The sequence below is a fragment of the Engystomops pustulosus genome, chromosome 10 (assembly GCF_040894005.1).
Source record: "Engystomops pustulosus chromosome 10, aEngPut4.maternal, whole genome shotgun sequence".
In the NCBI taxonomy this organism is placed as follows: domain Eukaryota; kingdom Metazoa; phylum Chordata; class Amphibia; order Anura; family Leptodactylidae; genus Engystomops; species Engystomops pustulosus.
Window position 1 is genome coordinate 46796635 of NC_092420.1, and position 21671 is coordinate 46818305.

Below are 21671 nucleotides of genomic sequence, written 5' to 3' on the forward strand. Positions count from 1 at the left end.
TTACATTCCCCTCACCCGCCATATCCCAAACTTATAAGAACGCTACTACACTTGATCTTATACAAAAGGTTCTTAGAAGTGCTGTTTGGGGAGTAGCCTAGAGACAGGGGCTTGGATTGGCGAAAGCTTGCCTGGCAGCGGAGCGCCAGCTCCATGCCAAGGTCCAACTAACATAGTTTTAACTGCAGCACCTTTAATCTACTACTAGTTCACTGCCTCCATACATGGTCCCCTTATCAAACGAGCTGTGTCAGGCAGAATTTTGGGTTGTTTTCATGGCTTCCATGTTAACTTTGTCGCCACCCTGCTGTGTAATCCACAAAATATACTGGCAAACTTTTATCATGTACCGATATTATTTGAGCGCTTCTTGCTCACCTCCTTTGGTTCCTCTCTGCCACCCATTGGTTTGAAGCCTGACTCCATTTAGGGTATGTTGCCATGACACTCTCTAGCCTGCCGCTGCTGCCGCTGCCGCTGCCTCTGCATGCCATCCCCTATAGTGTCAGGGTCAATTATTGGATGTTTTAGATGCTATCTAGCCTCATTCGGTCACTCTGTCATGGCCATGCTGTTGCCCATAATTTTGGCATAATGGTGCGATTAAGCAGCCTCAGAGGCATCCATGCATGCTGCCCCTGCTGTTTCCTGTCCATTTCCGTGGTGTTTCCATCCTTTTCTGAGGTTCCCAGGTGTTTGGCCAAGCTTCCCTGTGCAGAGCCTTGGTCCCCTTGAAAAATGCTCGAGTCTCCCATTGACTTCAATGGGGCTCGTTACTCGAAACGAGCACTCGAGCATCGGGAAAAGTTCGTCTCGAATAACGAGTACCCGAGCATTTTAGTGCTCGCTCATCTCTAGTCCCTATACAAAAAAATAAGGCATTACAGAATAATAATACAATCATATAAACTATGGGAGAGATGACCCTGCTTGCAAGAACTTACAGTCTATGAGGAGGAAATACACAGGAGGAATAAGAGCTTGTACAGCCATTCTTGATAAGGGATCCGAATTATTAGATAAACTAATGATACTAATTAATAAATAATGCTGCTGCATGAGCCAGTTTACGCACTTTTGACTTCTTTCGTGATAACCATTCACTTCCTCCTCCTGAGGTACATCATTATTTTCAACTACATCATTTTTTATTATCTTGGAAAGCCAGTCATGAGGACGTGAACACCCTGACAATCCTGGAATACTTGGTATCTTGGTCTATAGTATTTTCATTTTTGTACTATTTGAATAAACAAGTAGTTTTAGAAGCAATTTTTCCAGTGAAGAATATGATTAAAGCATGAAGAATCATACAAAAAACCCTCTGAATATGATTTTGAATGTGTGTTCATAAAAAGCAAAATAATATGGCTAACAATTCAAAGAACAAGCGGGCTAAACTATATGGGCCCGTATCCACGACAGTAAGCACTGGCTCCACTCCAAAATAGTTTATTAACACAAAAAGTTTATAAAAACCATATAAAAAGACTATTCAAATTAGGAAGTATAAAACACATTTTACAATCTTTTCATGTTATTGGAGCCAGTGCTTACTGTTGTGAATACTCCAATCCAGTGGTCAGCGCCCATATAGTTTAGCCCGGTTGTTCCTTGTACTACATGTAACCGGCCCATCAATTTGGGAACCAGTATTTTTTCCTTTCGGCTAGAGGAGCTGCAGACATGTCTGGAGATTGATAAACCTTAGAACTCCTACCCTTGTAAGGGTTATATGCACAAAAGCCAAGTTGGCTCATGGTGAGCACCCCATTGGGGACCTTCTCTATATACTTATCCTCAGTCTGATGATATTACCCGAAGTGCCGTTCTCTGTTTGTTGGTTTTTTTTTTTACTAAAAGTAGCAGTTATATAGAGCCATTATACATCCCTACCTTCAATGGTGTTCCTGCCTATTTATTTAAAGGAAATCTACCATCAAACTCTGGCATCAAAATCTACTTTTAAAATTATGCTAATGAGCCCTGAGGGCTCTTAGGAGTGTTCACAGGCTACTGGACTGTCATAGATGGACTGTTATCCATAAAGCTTGCCCCATCCAGCCCCCCCCCCTACATACTTGCCTATCCTACCCTGGATGGAAGGGGACAATTGGTCAATGTTGCCTTTCAGCTCTAAGGTTAAGGAGACAAACAAGCTCAAAAGAATGGTTGTACAAACATGGGTCAAAACCAAGAGGACAATGAAGTACACAAGAGTCAGGTAAGGGTCAAAAGATCAAAGAATACTGAATTGCAACTTAACTCCAAAAAAGACTAGCAAGCACTGGGAAATGGGCAGACAATTTTTTTTACGAGATATCAGAGTCCCAGTTCAAAGAGTGACTGGACTGGTCTCTTAACATCTAGACAAACCAGACTAGCTGGAAAGGGGGAGGGGGTGTGAGGATAGGAAATATCTGTCCATCATAGCTTAAGAGACTGCAGAGATGGACTTTTACATTACATAAATAAAGACAGCCTGGAGTGAAATAGGGCAAACTAGTGCAGCACAGAATGCAAACGAAGTACAAAATCACTGTCAGCAGTGCATCCTCTGCTGTAACGGCAGGATAGTGTTGAAGCCGGTACTGGCTACACAATACATTACACAATATAGGCAAAATGTTAAATTTTGGTCTATATTTACAGTAAAGAAAAATTAACTTAATATTGAGATCCAGAAATCTGTTATTCTATTGTATACCAGGACATCTGTGCTTTCAACATATAGTGAATATGTAACTACTGTTCACTATGTGAAAATGGTGCAATTTTGTCTGCCTGTATTGTAAGAGGAAGATAAAGATTGCAACAAGACAGGTTCTGCTAATTGTATTTAGAAATGTATAGAGAAAAACTAATAAGCAAAGGTTGTAGCTTTTAAAAGATATTGTAGGTATCAATGCTTGTTACGAGTCTAAAACAATTCTTTCAAGTGACATTTATAAATGTAGAATTTTTTGTTGTTGTCAACTTTTCTTTTAACATGTCAGGATTTTGACAGGTACTAATTAAATGTATTTTCACCCTATTGTATTAAGGTATATTATCTTTATTCGTCATTATAGCTGTGAAAATGCTGGTGTCAAGGAATGTTAGTATGCTATCTATCTAATGTTTTAGAGTTAAGGAAAGGGCTCCAGCACAGTGGTGCATTTTTTCAGACCAGTTAAATAATTTTAGAACTAATTAGTAATAAATTACAATTTTGACACACATTTATAACCTCTTTGTGCTGACTCATCGTCTGATATATCGGACACTAGCGCTTCCTGGATTCCTGATGTCACCCTGACACGAGTATTAGGGGCATGGCTGGGTGACACTCACCTGCTGACATCACACATCAATTTGATTGTAAGACATGACAGATTGTGTCATGGCTGATCTATGTCATGACAGATCATGTCATGCCATATTGTAAGTCAGGACAGATCCGCCGCTCTCCGACACATTCTGCATTTGGTGGTGTTGGAAAGATGCGTGGGATCTGTCTTGTAGGTACTATTGCATAATCATTATTACACCCCCACCCCCAACATCCGTTTTTCCTTACATGATTCCCAGCACTGTCAATTTTTCCTTGCATTATGCCCTCCATTGTCTGTTTTTACTCCCCCCCACAACCACACTTGTAAGTGCGTTGTGATAGTAGAAGTTTCAGTAGTGCATGCGGTGTATAGAGGATATAGTAGTGCACGCCGTTTGTGGTGGTTGTAGTAGTGCACGCAGTGTGTGAAGGATGTAGTAGTGTACGTCGTGTGTGGAGGATGTAGTAATGCACGCTGTAAGTGGAGAATGTAGTAGTGCACACCTGTTTGGAGGAGGTAGTGGTGAACACAATTTGAGAACTTTCTACTTTTAAACTACAAACCTTCTAAAAGTCATTAAAAAAATAAGCAATCGTAAAAATAATTATGCAAATAGAAAGAAGACAAATGTCAAAATTTTTCTACAAAAAAAATGTAGTATGAGTTTTTGTCAAAAACATAGAACATTTAAAAGTTAGAAAATTTTAATTTTTTTTGCAAATATTTCCTAAAATGGTGATTGTATACCCCAAAAACCCGACCAGTCAGCAAAATTATACAACTAATATAGACTACAATATATCATGAGAAAACATCCTTAAGGAGTTAAGCTAAGTGGGCCATGGTTGTGCCTTTGTTGGGGCAAAACATATTGGAATTTTCTTATTCATTCATTGATTTTAGATTCATTTATTTATTTTATGATGACCAACAACTTTGACTTTTTCTAATCCACAGAGACTGCAATTGAGCATACAGATAGATGAAAGGGCTGCAAGACTGCTTCAAAGTGCAAGGATGCTGATAAGTGCATAGTTTTTTAAAAAGAGCAAACAGGCATAGTTTCGATCAAGATCAAGCACTTATATGTTATATATTTTTTATCCATGACCTCCTTCCTTCTAAAATAAACTTTCTGAATTATGCTAGTAAGCCTGAGGGGATCTGGGAAGTATTTTTTCACTTGTTACTATGAGCAAAACCCCCTCTCACCTATCTCACCCCTCCCTGCTCTTTCCCTCCTCCCTGCCTTTCCCTCCCTCTGCCTGTGTAATCTAGAAGCCGTAGGAAGTGCATTGAGAGGGAAGACTTGCTTTGCTCATTGTAACCATTACATGTATACCATATATACCCATATAATCAAAAAATGTGCTGAAAACCCCAACTAAGCTTATACACAGGTGAATGGCATTTCATTATCTGGGAGGCTGCAGTGCATTTCATTAATTGGGGGCTGTAGGCCATTTCATTAATAGGGGGTCTGCTTCAGGGCATTTCATTACTAGGGGGGCTGCATAAGGCATTTATTTACCTTGGGAGGGCTGCATTCAGCATTTCATTACTGGGCTTACCCACCTTAGGCTTATACTCTATTCAATGGGGCTTATTAACTAAGGGTCCGCGGACGCACTTTTGTTGGACTTTCTGAGGTTTTCGGGTTTTGCACGGCTGTGATAGGCATTTAACAGTGGATTGTGTCGCACGCAATCATTTTCTGTCGCAGCTGCGCTGGCTTTAATGCGACAGAAATCGGGGGACGGGCCGTCAGATGATCTGATGAATTTGGACTGAGCATGGGACTTAACTTTCAAATTGTGTCGCAAGCCCAAGCACTTAGATGCACCAGGAAGAAGAAGGTGAACTCTGTCGGACTTGAGCGGAAAAGTGACACATGCAGGATATCGGGTGCACGATCTTAGTGAATTGCTGCAGAGTGCATTATACACAGACAATGTACTTTCTGTGATCTCCTCCGGATGGGTAAGTAAACGTGCCCCGTTAAGTTTTCTTAGTATTTTACTTATACTCGAGTATATACACTCACCGGCCACTTTATTAGGTACACCATGCTAGTAACGGGTTGGACCCCCTTTTGCCTTCAGAACTGCCTCAATTCTTCATGGTATAGATTCAACAAGGTTCTGGAAGCATTCCTCAGAGATTTTGGTCCATATTGACATGATGGCATCACACAGTTGCCGCAGATTTGTCGGCTGCACATCCATGATGCGAATCTCCCGTTCCACCACATCCCAAAGATGCTCTATTGGATTGAGATCTGGTGACTGTGGAGGCCATTTGAGTACAGTGAACTCATTGTCATGTTCAAGAAACCAGTCTGAGATGATTCCAGCTTTATGACATGGCGCATTATCCTGCTGAAAGTAGCCATCAGATGTTGGGTACATTGTGGTCATAAAGGGATGGACATGGTCAGCAACAATACTCAGGTAGGCTGTAGCGTTGCAATGATGCTTAATTGGTACCAAGGGGCCCAAAGAGTGCCAAAAAAATATTCCCCACACCATGACACCACCACCACCAGCCTGAACCGTTGATACAAGGCAGGATGGATCCATGCTTTCATGTTGTTGACGCCAAATTCTGACCCTACCATCCGAATGTCGCAGCAGAAATCGAGACTCATCAGACCAGGCAACGTTTTTCCAATCTTCTACTGTCCAATTTCGATGAGCTTGTGCAAATTGTAGCCTCAGTTTCCTGTTCTTAGCTGAAAGGAGTGGCATCCGGTGTGGTCTTCTGCTGCTGTAGCCCATCTGCCTCAAAGATCGACGTACTGTGCGTTCAGAGATGCTCTTCTGCCTACCTTGGTTGTAACGGGTGGCGATTTGAGTCACTGTTGCCTTTCTATCAGCTCAAACTAGTCTGCCCATTCTCCTCTGACCTCTGGCATCAACAAGGCATTTCCGCCCACAGAACTGCCGCTCACTGGATGTTTTTTCTTTTTCGGACCATTCTCTGTAAACCCTAGAGATGGTTGTGCGTGAAAATCCCAGTAGATAAGCAGTTTCTGAAATACTCAGACCAGCCCTTCTGGCACCAACAACCATGCCACGTTCAAAGGCACTCAAATCACCTTTCTTCCCCATACTGATGCTCGGTTTGAACTGCAGGAGATTGCCTTGACCATGTCTACATGCCTAAATGCACTGAGTTGCCGCCATGTGATTGGCTGATTAGAAATTAAGTGTTAACAGGCAGTTGGACAGGTGTACCTAATAAAGTGGCCGGTGAGTGTACAGTAATTAATAGATTGGACTGATTGATAGACTGATGTCTTTTTCTAACCTTATTTACTATGACTATGATGACAAGCTGGCGACATCCACATTCTAACATAAACAAAGTATTATAATACTTTGATGCTCGTTCGAGCATTAGCGTACTCGTAACTGCTCGTTGCTCGGACGAATACTTTGCCAGCTCGAGAAAATGGTATCTCCCGCCGTTTTGATTTTTGGCGGCCAGAAATAGAGCCAATCACAAGCCAGGAGCCTCTGCACTCCACGTGGTACCCTTACACGTCGATAGCAGTGGTTGGCTGGCCTGATCAGGTGACCCTGGAATAGACTAGCCCCTGCCCGCGCTGCTCGGATCATTCTCTGTCTGGATGCCGTCAGGGAGAGATCTGCTGCTGCTGCAGCGATAGCGTTGGGGTGTAATATGAGCTTAGTGTTAGGCAGGAGTGAGTCTACAAGAACCCAACAGCCCTACTTAGGGCTAGAATAGCGTTTTATATATATTTTTTTTATTTGCTTGTGGCTGGGCTTGCTGGCACTAGTAGTGCAGCTAGTACCATATTGTGACGAATTTGCAGGGAGACTTGGGAACGTTCTATTTAGCTCTTAGTGACACACATATCCATCTCAAACACCTAAGTGGGACAATTTATTAGGGGTTTGATTGAATTAGGCACAGTCTGCTTTTCCTTTTTTTTTCACTTTTCTTTTTTTTTATAACTCAAAGTCATCAGGCACAGCACAAAATCCAGTTGTGTGCTGTCAGTGTAGGCTAGAAACTAGCCATACGAGAACCCAACCGGCTTTCTTAGGGCTACAATAGCGTTTTATATATATATATATTTTTTTTTTATTTGCTTGTGGCTGGGCTTGCTGGCACTAGTAGTGCAGCTAGTACCATATTGTGAGACATTTGCAGGGAGACTTGCGAACGTTCTATTTAGCTCTTAGTGACACACATATCCATCTCAAACACCTAAGTGGGACAATTTATTAGGGGTTTGATTGAATTAGGCACAGTTTTCTGATTTTTTTTTTTTTTTCAAAACTTAAAGTGAAAGGCACACCACAAAATCCAGTTGTGAGCTGTCAGTGTAGGCTAAAAACTAGCCATACGAGAACCCAACTGGCTTTCTTAGGGCTACAATAGAGTTATATACACTCATCGGCCACTTTATTAGGTACACCTGTCCAACTGCTCGTTAACACTTAATTTCTAATCAGCCAATCACATGGCGGCAACTCAGTGCATTTAGGCATGTAGACATGGTCAAGACAATCTCCTGCAGTTCAAACCGAGCATCAGTATGGGGAAGAAAGGTGATTTGAGTGCCTTTGAACGTGGCATGGTTGTTGGTGCCAGAAGGGCTGGTCTGAGTATTTCAGAAACTGCTGATCTACTGGGATTTTCACGCACAACCATCTCTAGGGTTTACAGAGAATGGTCCGAAAAAGAAAAAACATCCAGTGAGCGGCAGTTCTGTGGGCGGAAATGCCTTGTTGATGCCAGAGGTCAGAGGAGAATGGGCAGACTGGTTCGAGGTGATAGAAAGGCAACAGTGACTCAAATCGCCACCCGTTACAACCAAGGTAGGCAGAAGAGCATCTCTGAACGCACAGTACGTCGAACTTTGAGGATTGTGGTCTTACAGCAGCAGAAGACCACACCGGGTGCCACTCCTTTCAGCTAAGAACAGGAAACTGAGGCTACAATTTGCACAAGTTCATCGAAATTGGACAGTAGAAGATTGGAAAAACATTGCCTGGTCTGATGAGTCTCGATTTCTGCTGCGACATTCGGATGGTAGGGTCAGAATTTGGCATCAACAACATGAAAGCATGGATCCATCCTGCCTTGTATCAACGGTTCAGGCTGGTGGTGGTGGTGGTGTCATGGTGTGGGGAATATTTTCTTGGCACTCTTTGGGCCCCTTGGTACCAATTGAGCATCATTGCAACGCCACAGCCTACCTGAGTATTGTTGCTGACCATGTCCATCCCTTTATGACCACAATGTACCCAACATCTGATGGCTACTTTCAGCAGGATAATGCGCCATGTCATAAAGCTGGAATCATCTCAGACTGGCTTCTTGAACATGACAATGAGTTCACTGTACTCAAATGGCCTCCACAGTCACCAGATCTCAATCCAATAGAGCATCTTTGGGATGTGGTGGAACGGGTGATTCGCATCATGGATGTGCAGCCGACAAATCTGCGGCAACTGTGTGATGCTTCCAGCACCTTGTTGAATCTATTAAACGAATAATTGAGGCAGTTCTGAAGGCAAAAGGGGTCCAACCCGTTACTAGCATGGTGTACCTAATAAAGTGGCCGGTGAGTGTATTTTTGCTTATGGCTGGCCTTGCTGGCACTAGTAGTGCAGCTAGTACCATATTCTGACGAATTTTCAGGGAGACTTGCGAACGTTCTATTTAGCTCTTAGTGACACACATATCCATCTCAAACACCTAAGTGGGACAATTTATTAGGGGTTTGATTGAATTAGGCACAGTCTGCTTTTTCTTTTTTTTAACTTTTCTTTTTTTTTATAACTCAAAGTCATCAGGCATAGCATAAAATCCAGTTGTGTGCTGTCAGTGTAGGCTAAAAACTAACCATACGAGAACCCAACAGGCCTTCTTAGCGCTACAATAGCGTTATATATTTTATTTTTTGTTGATTTCCTTGTGGCTGGACTTGCTGGCACTAGTAGTGCAGCTAGAACCATATTGTGACGAACACAGTGCTTGTGAGACGAAGGCGAGTCCTCGATGAGAACAGGTTGGAAGAGGCAGTGGTGGGGCCAGACAGAGAGGCAGGGCCAGAGCTGATGCATCAGCGCCAAATGTTTCACGTAGTGAAGCTCCCGTGGGGAGGGCTAGATTTTCAGAAGTCTGGAGGTTCTTTAAAGAAACACCGGATGAACGACGGACTGTGGTGTGCAACCTGTGCCACACCAGGATCAGCAGGGCTTCCACCACTACCAGCTTAACCACCACCAGTATGCGCAGGCATATGAAGGCTAAACACCCCACTCAATGGAACCAAGGCTGTTCAATTCCGGCCGGGCACACCACTGCTACTTCCCCTGTGTCATCTGCTGCTTCTGCTAGTCAGCCCCCTGCCCACGACCACGGCCCAAACACCTCCCGTGCGAAAACCACACCTTCGCCTCCACGATGCTCCACAGCATCCACCAGCGTTCAGCTCTCCATACCCCAGACGCTGGAGCGCAAAAGAAAGTATAGTGCAACCCACCCACACACCCAAGCCCTCAACGTCCACATCTCCAAGTTGCTTAGCCTGGAGATGCTGCCCTATAGGCTGGTAGAGACCGAGGCCTTTCGCAACCTCATTGCGGCGGCCGCCCCTCGGTATTCGGTCCCCAGCCGCCACTGCTTTTCCTGATGTGCCGTCCCAGCCCTGCACCAGCATGTGTCAGACAACATCATCCGTGCCCTGACCAACGCCGTTTCTGACAAGGTCCACCTGACCACGGACACGTAGACGAGTGCTGCCGGGCAGGGCCACTATATATCGCTGACGAGTCTGACCCTGGGGCTGCTCATATACTACTGACGCCGAGGATTGCGGGGCCTACCTCGTTCCAGGTCTCTCAGGCCTACTATGCCTCCTCCTCCTCCCACTCCTCCTCCATTTCCTCCTCCGAATTACCATCCATGGGCATGGCGCCATCAGTCGGTAGCTCTAGGCACAGCAGCATTGCCATCGCTAACGACAGCAGGCGGTGCTCAAACTGCTGAGCCTAGGTGATAAAAGGCACACCGCCCAAGAGTTATTACAGGGCATCACGGCGCAGACTGATCTGTGGCTGGCACCGCTGAACCTGAAGCCAGGCATGGTTGTGTGTGACAACGGCCGTAACCTGGTGGCAGCTCTGCAACTCGGCAGACTGACACATGAGCCATGCCTGGCCCATGTGTTAAATCTCATAGTTCAGCATTTCCTCAAGACATACCCCAATCTGTCTGATTTGCTCACGAAGGTGCGCCGCATCTGTGCGCATTTCAGGAAGTCCAGCACAGATGCTGCCACTCTCAGGGAAGCGCAGCACCGCCTCCAACTGCCCGCTCACTGACTGTTGTGCGATGTGCCCACGAGGTGGAATTCAACATTAACCGTGTTATCCAGAGTTTACCAGCAGCGCAGAGCGATTGTAGACTGCCAGATGTCAACTTCCACCAGAACTGGTAGTCAGGTCAGTCAGCTTCCTCAAGTCTACAAGGAAGAGTGGACGTGGATGTCTGATATCTGTCAGGTGCTGAGTAACTTTGAGGAGTCAACACAGATGGTCAGTGGCGATGCCGCCATCATCAGCCTCACCATCCCGCTGCTTGGCCTGCTGAAAAACTCTCTGATCAGCAAGAAGTCGGAAGCTTTGCGCTCGTCACAAGAGACGGTAGAAGAAGATTCCCTTGTTGATAGCCAAAGCACCTTCAGGTCTGTTTCTCAGCGCATATTGGAGGAGGTGGAGGAGGATGAGGAGGAGGAGAATGTTGGCGAGACAGAAGAGGGGAGCATTGCTCAGTCCTTCACTGTTCAGCGTGTATGGGCAGAAGAAGAGGAGTTGGAGGAGGAGGAAATGGAGAGTCAGGCCAGTGAGGGGAGTGAATTCTTGCGAGTTGGGACTCTGGCGCATATGGCAGATTTCATGCTAGGCTGCCTATCCCGTGACCCTCGCGTTCAAAGAACTTATTCCAGCACCGATTACTGGGTATTCACTCTCCTGGACCCATGGTACAAGCAAAATCTTTACGCTCTCATCCCTGGAGAGGAAAGGAGTGTGAGAATGCATGAATACCAGCAGGCCCTGGTGCACAAGCTGAAACAGTATTTCCCTTCTGACAGCGTTAATGGCAAAGGGCGTACTTCTGCGGGACAAGTAGCGAGGGAGAGTAGGCGAGCAGGAAGCCTGTCCACCACTGGCAGGGGTACGCTTTACAAGGCCTCTGCCAGTTTTATGTCACCCCAGCAAGACACTGTCCCCTGTCCCCAGTCTCGGCAGAGTAGGGCTGATCTTTACAGAAAGATGGTGAGGGAGTACGTAGCTGACCATACCATCGTCCTAAATAATCACACAGCTCCCTACAACTACTGGGTTTCAAAGCTGGACATGTGGCAGGAACTGGCGCTGTACGCATTGGAGGTTCTTGCTTGCCCTGCTGCTAGCGTGTTGTCTGAGCGGGTTTTCAGTGCAGCTGTTGGAATCATCACCGATAAGCGTACACGCCTGTCGACTGACAGCGCTGACAGGCTGAGGCTTATCAAGATGAATAAAGCCTGGATTTCTCAGGATTTCCATTCTCCACCAGGTGAAAAAATCTCAACCTGAATAATGTATGCACTCCTCCTCCTCATTTTCCTCCTTCTCCCCCTCTTTGTACACTAAAGCAGAGGAAACTGGCTATTTTTTGCCAGGGCCAACTGACTCTAGCTATAGTACTCTATGTATTTGATTTTTCTGGAGGGCCACCTACCCGGTCCTCTGTTTTAAACAATTTTTGGGAGTGCCAAATACAGGCACTCAATTTATTTAATTTTTCTGGAGGACCACCTACCTGCTCCTCTGGTTTGAAAACTTTTTTGGACTGCCACATACAGGCACTATCCAAATTTAATTGTCTCCATAGCAGCTTCCATACGTCGTCTTTATAGCTGCCTTCACACGTTGTCTCCATTGCTACCTCCACACATCATCTCCATAGCTGCCTCCCAAAGTCGTCCATATAGCTGCCTCCATACATCGTCCCCTTAGCAAACGAGCTGTGTCCGGAAGAATTTTGATTCTTTGGGCAACATGGAAAATGTTGGAATTACAGGATGGGTCACAGAAAGAAACTTGTGTTCCTTTTTCATGATGATACCAAATACCATCGCCGTTTGCATAAGAACCCTCCCATCTGCTTTTTGTACCTGCGCCGACTTACTTGTATGAATACGCTATACCATTCTCTCTTTTAGATCTTTTTTACCAAGTTAGGTGCCGTAGATATTACTCAATAGCTAGAGCGGATCATCTGGTGTTTGTTACCAGCTGGGGACGCTACTTAGTTGCTTAGTTACCTCTTACATTTCAACCCCGGCCAGGGTGGCGCATGCGCAGTAATATGATTGAATCTGCCAAGAATTAGCTTTACTTCCGGACTTGCGCCGCTAATTGAACTAGAGGCGGCAGGATTTGGGGATTGTATTTAAGGTGAGTGAGGCACACTTTTGGCAACATACCCCCGAGGAAGTCGTCTTGTACGACGATAAGCATGGGGAGCCTTGCACTGGTGTCCTTTTCAGGATTTTTTACATGCAACCTTGCCTACAGCTGACATTGTAATTGGTGAGATGTATATTAGGTGATAGCACTTGTTTCACTTTGTATCATTGTATGCATGCAGGCACTTTGTTGTTGGTTCCATTTGTATAATAAAAGTAACAGGCTACTATTGGGTCCAGTACAATTATCACCTCTTCTTACATGTTTCCTGTTGGGCTGTGCTTACAGGTGTGTTTTTCACATGTGTGCATTTCAGGGAGATGGGTATTCATTACTAAATGACTGGAAACTTGCAGTGTACGGTTGTACTTCCGGTGGTCGCTGTTTTGTATTTGATGTATATTATGTTTTTTAATTGTTCTTAAATGTGTCTTTAGAGTGGTCTGTTTGGAATTAATAAAAATAAATATTGTTTTTTTTTTTTTGTGAAATTCATGTATTGGCTGTTTTTCGTGCATTTGTTAGGTAAGTAGTAACATGTTGCTACTTACGCAATGCAAGCATTTAGGTCTAAACATGTCTGCATTCATACATCAGGGAGGAGTCTGCATTAATTTCTGCCATGTTCAAAACTCCATTTATGTTTATATATTATCATGTGTCTCTCACGTTTCTTAGCACCCAGCTTGAATTAGATATTAGACACAGAACCACAGAGATACTCTGGCGCTATCTGGTCCTGTAGTGTGCCCTTTATAGTGGCTTAACATTAATGTATGTAGTTGATTGGTCACCTGTTTCATTAAATGTGGATACTACTAAATTTAATCATGCTTCTTTTTTTATCTTTTTAGTTTTTCTGCAATTCAACATTAATTGACATCTACCACCAGTGTAAGAAAAGTTGCTGTGTTTCATCTACAGAGATGACACTGTCTGCTGCTGCTGCTAGCACCGGAGACAAGGAACTAAGAAGTAAATCAAAAGTAAGGAGTATCAAAATCCCTATGCAACAAACAACTAATTCACAGCAATCATTGTGACTCACATGAATTACACATACATGTTTTACAGTTGTAACCAGCTAGGCAAACTGCATGTTCTAAAGCAGTAGCCACCTAGGCAGCCTCTATGTTCTAAAATAGAGATGAGCGAGCACTAAAATGCTCGGGTACTCGTTATTCGAGACAAACTTTTCCCAATGCTCGAGTGCTCGTCTTGAATAACGAGCCCCATTGAAGTCAATGGGAGACTCGAGCATTTTTCAAGGGGACCAAGGCTCTGCACAGGGAAGCTTGGCCAAACACCTGGGAACCTCAGAAAAGGATGGACACCCCACGGAAATGGACAGGAAACAGCAGGGGCAGCATGCATGGATGCCTCTGAGGCTGCTGAATCGCACCATTATGCCAAAATTATGGGCAACAGCATGGCCATGACAGAGTGACCGAATGAGGCTAGATAGCATCTAAAACATCCAATAATTGACCCTGACACTATAGGGGACGGCATGCAGAGGCAGCGGCAGCAGTGGCAGGCTAGAGAGTCTCATGGCGACATACCCTAAATGGACTCAGGCTTCAAACCAATGGGTGGCAGAGAGGAACCAAAGGAGGTGAAATGATTTCCTATGTGAACAAAAGGTTGACGGTATATTTAGTTGATAACACAGCATGGTGGCGACATAGTGACCAAGTTCCATAATGTATCTGGTGAAACACCCGAAAAATGAGCCTGACACAGCTCTTTTGATAAGGGGACGACATGTGGAGGCAGCCATGGAGACGACTTCCATGATTAAGAGCGACAGTATGGGGCATTCATATTGCGCTGCTATGATTGCAACTTCAGGTCTCCAGCAAGGCGGCGACAGATGGGCCGAGTTCCACTATGTATCTGGTGAAACACCCGAAAATTCTGCCTGACACAGCTCGTTTGATAAGGGGATGATGTGCTGCATATCCTCTCGTGCTCCAGCATCTGGGGTATATAGAGTTGAAATGAGACATTGGTGGACGCTGTGGAGGATCGTGGAGGCAAAATGGACAGGAAACAGCAGGGGCAGCATGCATGGATGCCTCTGAGGCTGACTAATCTTGGGATGGAGCTGGCGGTCCACTGCCAGGCGAGCTTTCGCCTGTCCAAGCCCCTGTCTCTCGACTCCTCCCCACCCAAAATGGGCCTGGGGGCCAGAAGCGTTTACTTTGAAAAAATTATAATTTTCAAAATCAGGCCGGGTCGTTTGAATATTTCACCTAGGAATAATGGAATAGCATAGTGGTTCTATTTTTAATTGTTTTTACGGAAATGGTTCCATGATTAAGAGCGACAGTATGGGGCATCCATATTGCGCTGCTATGATTGCAACTTCAGGTCTCCAGCATGGCGGCGACAGATGGGCCGAGTTACACTATGTATCTGGTGAAACACCTGAAAATTCTGCCTGACACAGCTCGTTTGATAAGGGGACGATGTATGGAGGCAGTGAACTAGTAGTAGATTAAAGGTGCTGCAGTTAAAACTATGTTAGTTGCCTCTTGAGATGGAGCTGGCGCTCCGCTGCCAGGCGAGCTTTCACCAATCCAAGCCCCTGTCTCTCGGCTACTCCCCAAACAGCACTTCTAAGAACCTTTTGTACAAGATCAAGTGTAGTAGCGTTCTTATAAGTTTAGGATATGGCGGGTGAGGGGAATGTAAACAGATGCGCAAGAAGCGCTGAAATAATATTGGTAAATGATAAAAGTTTGCCAGTATATTTTGAGGATTACACAGCAGGGTGGCGACAAAGTTAACAAGTTTGATGTGGAAGCCATGAAAACAACCCAAAATTCTGCCTGACATAGTTCGTTTGATAAGGAGACAATGTATGGAGGCAGCTATATGGACGACTTTTGGAGGCAGCTATGGCGATGACGTGTGGAGGTAGCAATGGAGACAACGTGTGGAGCCAGCTAAAAAGACGACATGTGGAGGCTGCTATGGAGACAATTTAATTTGGATAGTGCCTGTATGTGGCAGTCCAAAAAAGTTTTCAAACCAGAGGAGCAGGTAGGTGGTCCTCCAGAAAAATTAAATAAATTGAGTGCCTGTATGTGGCAGTCCAAAAAAGTTTTCAAACCAGAGGAGCAGGTAGGTGGTCCTCCAGAAAAATTAAATAGATTGAGTGCCTGTATGTGGCACTTCTTAAAAATTGCTTAAAACAGAGGACCGGGTAGGTGGCCCTCCAGAAAAATTAAATACATAAAGTAATATAGCTAGAGCCAGTTGGCCCTGGAAAAGAATAGCCAGTTTAGTGTATGCTTTAGTGTACAAAGAGGAGGAGAAGGAGGACAATGAGGAGGAGGAGTGCATACATTATTCAGGTTGAGCTTCTTTCACCTGGTGGAGAATGAAAATCCGGAGAAATCCAGGCTTTATTCATCTTGATAAGCGTCAGCCTGTCAGCGCTGTCAGTCGACAGGCATGTACGCTTATCGGTGATGATGCCACCAGCTGCACTGAAAACCCGCTCGGACAACACGCTAGCGGTAGGGCAGGCAAGAACCTCCAAGGCGTACAGCGCCAGTTCGTGCCACATGTCCAGCTTTGAAACCCAGTAGTTGTAGGGAGCTGTGTGATAATTTAGGACGATGGTATGGTCAGCTATGTACTCCCTCACCATCTTTCTGTAAAGATCAGCCCTACTCTGCCGAGACTGGGGACAGGTGACAGTGTCTTGCTGGGGTGACATAAAACTGGCAGAGGCCTTGTAAAGCGTACCCCTGCCAGTGCTGGAAAAGCTGCCTGCTCGCCTACTCTCCCTCGCTACTTGTCCCGCAGAAGTACGCCCTCTGCCGCTAGCGCTGTCAGAAGGGAAATATTGTTTCAGCTTGTGCACCAGGGCCTGCTGGTATTCATGCATTCTCACACTCCTTTCCTCTCCAGGGATGAGAGTGGAAAGATTTTGCTTGTACCGTGGGTCCAGGAGAGTGAATACCCAGTAATCGGTGCTGGAATAAATTCTTTGAACGCGAGGGTCACGGGATAGGCAGCCTAGCATGAAATCTGCCATATGTGCCAGAGTCCCAACGCGCAAGAATTCACTCCCCTCACTGGCCTGACTGCCCATTTCCTCCTCCTCCAACTCCTCCAACTCCTCTTCTTCTGCCCATACACGCTGAACAGTGAAGGACTGAACAATGGTCCCCTCTTCTGTCTCGCCAACATTCTCCTCCTCTTCCTCCTCATCCTCCTCCACCTCCTCCGATATGCGCTGAGAAACAGACCTAAGGGTGCTTTGGCTATCAACAAGGGAATCTTCTTCCCCCGTCTCTTGTGACGAGCGCAAAGTTTCCGACTTCATGCTGACCAGAGAGTTTTTCAACAGGCCAAGCAGCGGGATGGTGAGGCTGATGATGGCGGCATCGCCACTGACCATCTGTGTTGACTCCTCGAAGTTACTCAGCACCTGACAGATATCAGACATCCACGTCCACTCCTCATTGTAGACTTGAGGAAGCTGACTGACCTGACTACCAGTTCTGGTGGAAGTTGACATCTGGCAGTCTACAATCGCTCTGCGCTGCTGGTAAACTCTGGATAACATGGTTAATGTTGAATTCCACCTCGTGGGCACGTCGCACAACAGTCGGTGAGCGGGCAGTTGAAGGCGGCGCTGCGCTGCCCTGAGAGTGGCAGCATCTGTGCAGGACTTCCTGAAATGCGCACAGATGCAGCGCACCTTCGTGAGCAAATCAGACAGATTGGGGTATGTCTTGAGGAAACGCTGAACTATGAAATTTAACACATGGGCCAGGCATGGCACATGTATCAGTCTGCCGAGTTGCAGAGCCGCCACCAGGTTACGGCCATTGTCACACACAACCATGCCTGGCTTCAGGTTCAGCGGTGCCAGCCACAGATCAGTCTGCGCCGTGATGCCCTGTAATAGCTCTTGGGCGGTGTGCCGTTTATCACCTAGGCTCAGCAGTTTGAGCACCGCCTGCTGTCGCTTAGCGATGGCACTGCTGTTGTGCCTAGAGCTACCGATGGATGGCGCCATGCCCACGGATGGTAATTCGGAGGAGGAGGTGGGGTGGGAGAAGGAAGAGGCATAGTAGGCCTGAGAGACCTGGACCGAGGTAGGCCCCGCAATCCTCAGCGTCAGCACTATATGAGCGGCCCCAGGGTCAGACACAGTCCCAGCCTCCACCAAGTTAACTCAATGTGCTGGCAGCGATATGTAGTGGCCCTGCCCGGCAGCACTCGTCCATGTGTCCGAGGTTATGCGGACCTTGTCAGAAACGGCATTGGTCAGGGCACGGATGATGTTGTCTGACACGTGCTAGTGCAGGGCTGGGACGGCACATCGGGAAAAGTAGTGGCGGCTGGGGACCAAATGCCGAGGGGCGGCCGCCCCCATGAGGTTGGAAAGGCCTCGGTCTCAACCAGCCTATAGGTAGCATCTCCAGGTTGAGTAATTTGGAGATGTGGACATTGAGGGCTTGGGCTTGTGGGTGGGTGCAACTGTATTTCCTCTTGCGCTCCAGCGTCTGGGGTATAGAAAGCTGGACGCTGCACATGGAGACATTGGTGGACGCTGTGGAGGATCGTGGAGGCGAAGTTGTGGTTTTCGCCCGGGAGGTGTTTGTGCTGCCTAGCAGAGGCAGCAAATGACACAGGCTAAGGAGCAGTGGTGGACCCGGCCGGAGGTGAATGGCCTTGGTTCCATTGAGTGGGGTGTTTAGCATTCATATGCCTGCGCATATTGGTGGTGGTTAAGCTAGTAGTGGTGAAACCCCTGCTGATCCTGGTGTGGCACAGTTTGCACACCACAGTCCGTCGGTCATCCGGTGTTTCTTTAAAGAACCTCTAGACTTCAGAAAATCTAGCCCTCGCCACGGAAGCTTCACTATGTGAAACATTTGGCGCTGATGCACTAGCTCTGGCCCTGCCTCTCCGTCTGGCCCCACCACTGCCTCTTCCAACCTGATCTCATATAGGACTCGCCTCCGTCTCACAAGCACTGTGTTCACCCGGCGTGGTCTTACTAAGAGCGTTAGTGAAGGGGCAACCAACACTCTAAACTTCAGGAGGGCAAATTTTCAGCAACTAAGGGAAGACCTTAAAGGCATAGACTGGGATAATGTTCTCAAAGACAAAAGCCCCCCCCCCCAAAAATGGGACTTTTTCTCATATATTCTGAAAAAGTCCTGTGAGAAACACATACCTTATGGGAAAAAGCATAAAAGGAACAAGAAAAAGCCTATGTGGCTAACTAGTCTTGTAAGGAAAGCAATAAGCGAGAAAGATAAAGCATTTAAGGTGCTAAAACGTGAAGGTAGCAATGAGGCATTACAGGATTATAGAGAGAAAAATAAATTCTGAAAAAAGCAGATAAAGGCCGCAAAAATAGAGACTGAGAGAAATATTGCCAGGGAGAGCAAAAATAATCCCAAATTATTTTTTAAGTATATAAATGATAAGAAACTAAAAACAGAGAGTGTGGGTCCCCTTAGAAATAACATGGGGGTAATGGTGGAAGGAGATGAGGAAAGGGCCAATCTACTGAATGTCGCCTTCTCAACTGTCTTTACCCAGGAAAATCCCCTGGTGGAAGACACAATGAGGAATAATGTAAATTCTTTTTGGAATGTCAACAGTTTAACCCAGGAAGAGGTACAGCGGCGCCTCGCAACCACTTAGATAGATAAATCAACGGGGCCAGATGGCATACACCCCCGGGTTCTGCATGAATTATGTACGGTGATAGACGGACTGTTATTTTTAATATTTGAAGATTCACTGACGACTGGTTATGTTCCACAGGACTGGCGCATAGCAAATGTGGTACTAATATACAAAAAAGGATCAAATAGCTATCCTGGAAACTACAGACCCGTGAGTCTAACTGCAGTGGTGGGGAAAATATTTGAGGGGTTTGTTAGAGATGCTATCCTGGAGTATCTCACTGTGCACAACCTTATAACCCAGCGTCAGCATGGCTTTATGAGAGATCGGTTTATGAGAGAGGAGGTAAGTTCAAGACTGGATCTGGGAGACGCTGTGGATGTTGTATATCTGGACTTTTCAAAGGCGTTTGACACCGTGCCACATAAAAGGTTGGTATATAAAATGAGACTGCTGGGAATAGGAGAAAATCTGTGTATTTGGGTAAGTAATTGGCTTAGTGAAAGAAAACAGAGGGTCGTCATTAATGGCACATTCTCAGATTGGGTTGATGTTACCAATGGAGTGCCACAGGGGTCAGTATTGGGGCCACTTCTTTTTAATATTTTTATTAATGACCTTGTAGTGGGTTTACACAGTCAAGTTTCAATACTTGCAGATGATACTAAGCTGTGTAAAGTAATAAATACTGAGGTCGATAGTTTAGCATTACAGAGGGATTTGTGGACGCTTGAGGAGTGGGCAGAGAAATGGTTGATGAGGTTTAATGTAGATAAATGTAAAGTTATGGGCCATGGAAACAAAAAGTATAATTATGTTCTAAACGGTCAATTACTTAGTTAAACTGGAGCTGAAAAGGACTTGGGGGTATTGGTGGATGGTAAACTTAATTTTAGTGACCAGAGCAAGGCGGCTGCTGCTAAAGCAAATAAAATTATGGGATGTATCAAGAGAGGAATAGATTCTCATGATAAAGACATAGTTTTGCCCTTATACAAATCCCTGGTCAGACCACACATTGTGTACAGTTTTGGGCACCAGTGTATAAAAAGGATATAGTAGAGCTGGAACGGGTGCAGAGGAGAGCAACCAGGATTATTAGGGGAATGGGGGGATTAGAATACACTGACAGATTACAAAATTTGGGATTATTCAGTTTAGAAAAAAGACGACTGAGGGGAGACCTCATTACAATGTACAAATACCTGAACAGACAGTACAAGGATCTCTCCAAAGATCTTTTTATACCTAGGCCTGTAACCAGGACAAGGGGGCATCCTCTATGCCTAGAGGAGAGGCGATTTTACCATCAACATAGACAAAGGTTCTTTACTGTAAGAGTAGTGAGACTGTGGAACTCTCTGCCGCAGGAGGTTGTTATGGCGGACTCTATGTACATGTTCAAGAGAGGCCTGGATGCCTTTCTGAAGAGAAAAAATATCACGGGTTATGGGGATAAAACATTTATTTAATTCTTAAAGCGGCCTATTAACCCAGCTTGGGTCTGTCACCTCATCATCCTCCGATCCCTCAGTCTGCTTCCCCCTCGGACTTCTTGCCCTGACAACAACTTCACCACTGTCTGACAACCGTGTCTCCTCATCGTCCGACACCTCTTTACACACTTATTCCACTTTGTCAAGAAGGCCACCATGACCCGCAGACTGCGACGGGTGGAAAACCTGAGCATCGGGAAAGAGCTCAGCAGCAACCTGACAAGTGGTTTATGACTCTGGAAAGGGTCCAGTTCCTCAGAGTATGCCGCCTCAAATTCCAAATTTTCCTGGGAGGGGGCAGACTGGGGGGAAGGAGGTTGAGGTGGAGGAGCTGGAGGAGTGCTCACTTGGGTAACATGGGTGGACTGCGTGAAAGACTGACTAGTGGACAAATGGCTAGAAGCATTGTCCGCAATCCACGACATCACCTGTTCGCACTGTTCTGACCTCAACAGTGCTCTACCACGAGTCCCAGTAACTTGAGACATGAAGCTAGGGAGTGTAGCTCTGCTACCTTCCCCTGCTCCCTCATCAGCAGGTGGTGTCTCACCCCGCCCAGGACCACGGCCTCTGACTCCTGCAGTAATTGGAAGCCAACATCCACACCGTCGTCCTCTACCCATAGCCCTCGGGTTCAGCATTTTCAAAATTAAAGTCTATTATATAGACAAAGCAGAAAAATAAACAAAAATTTTTTT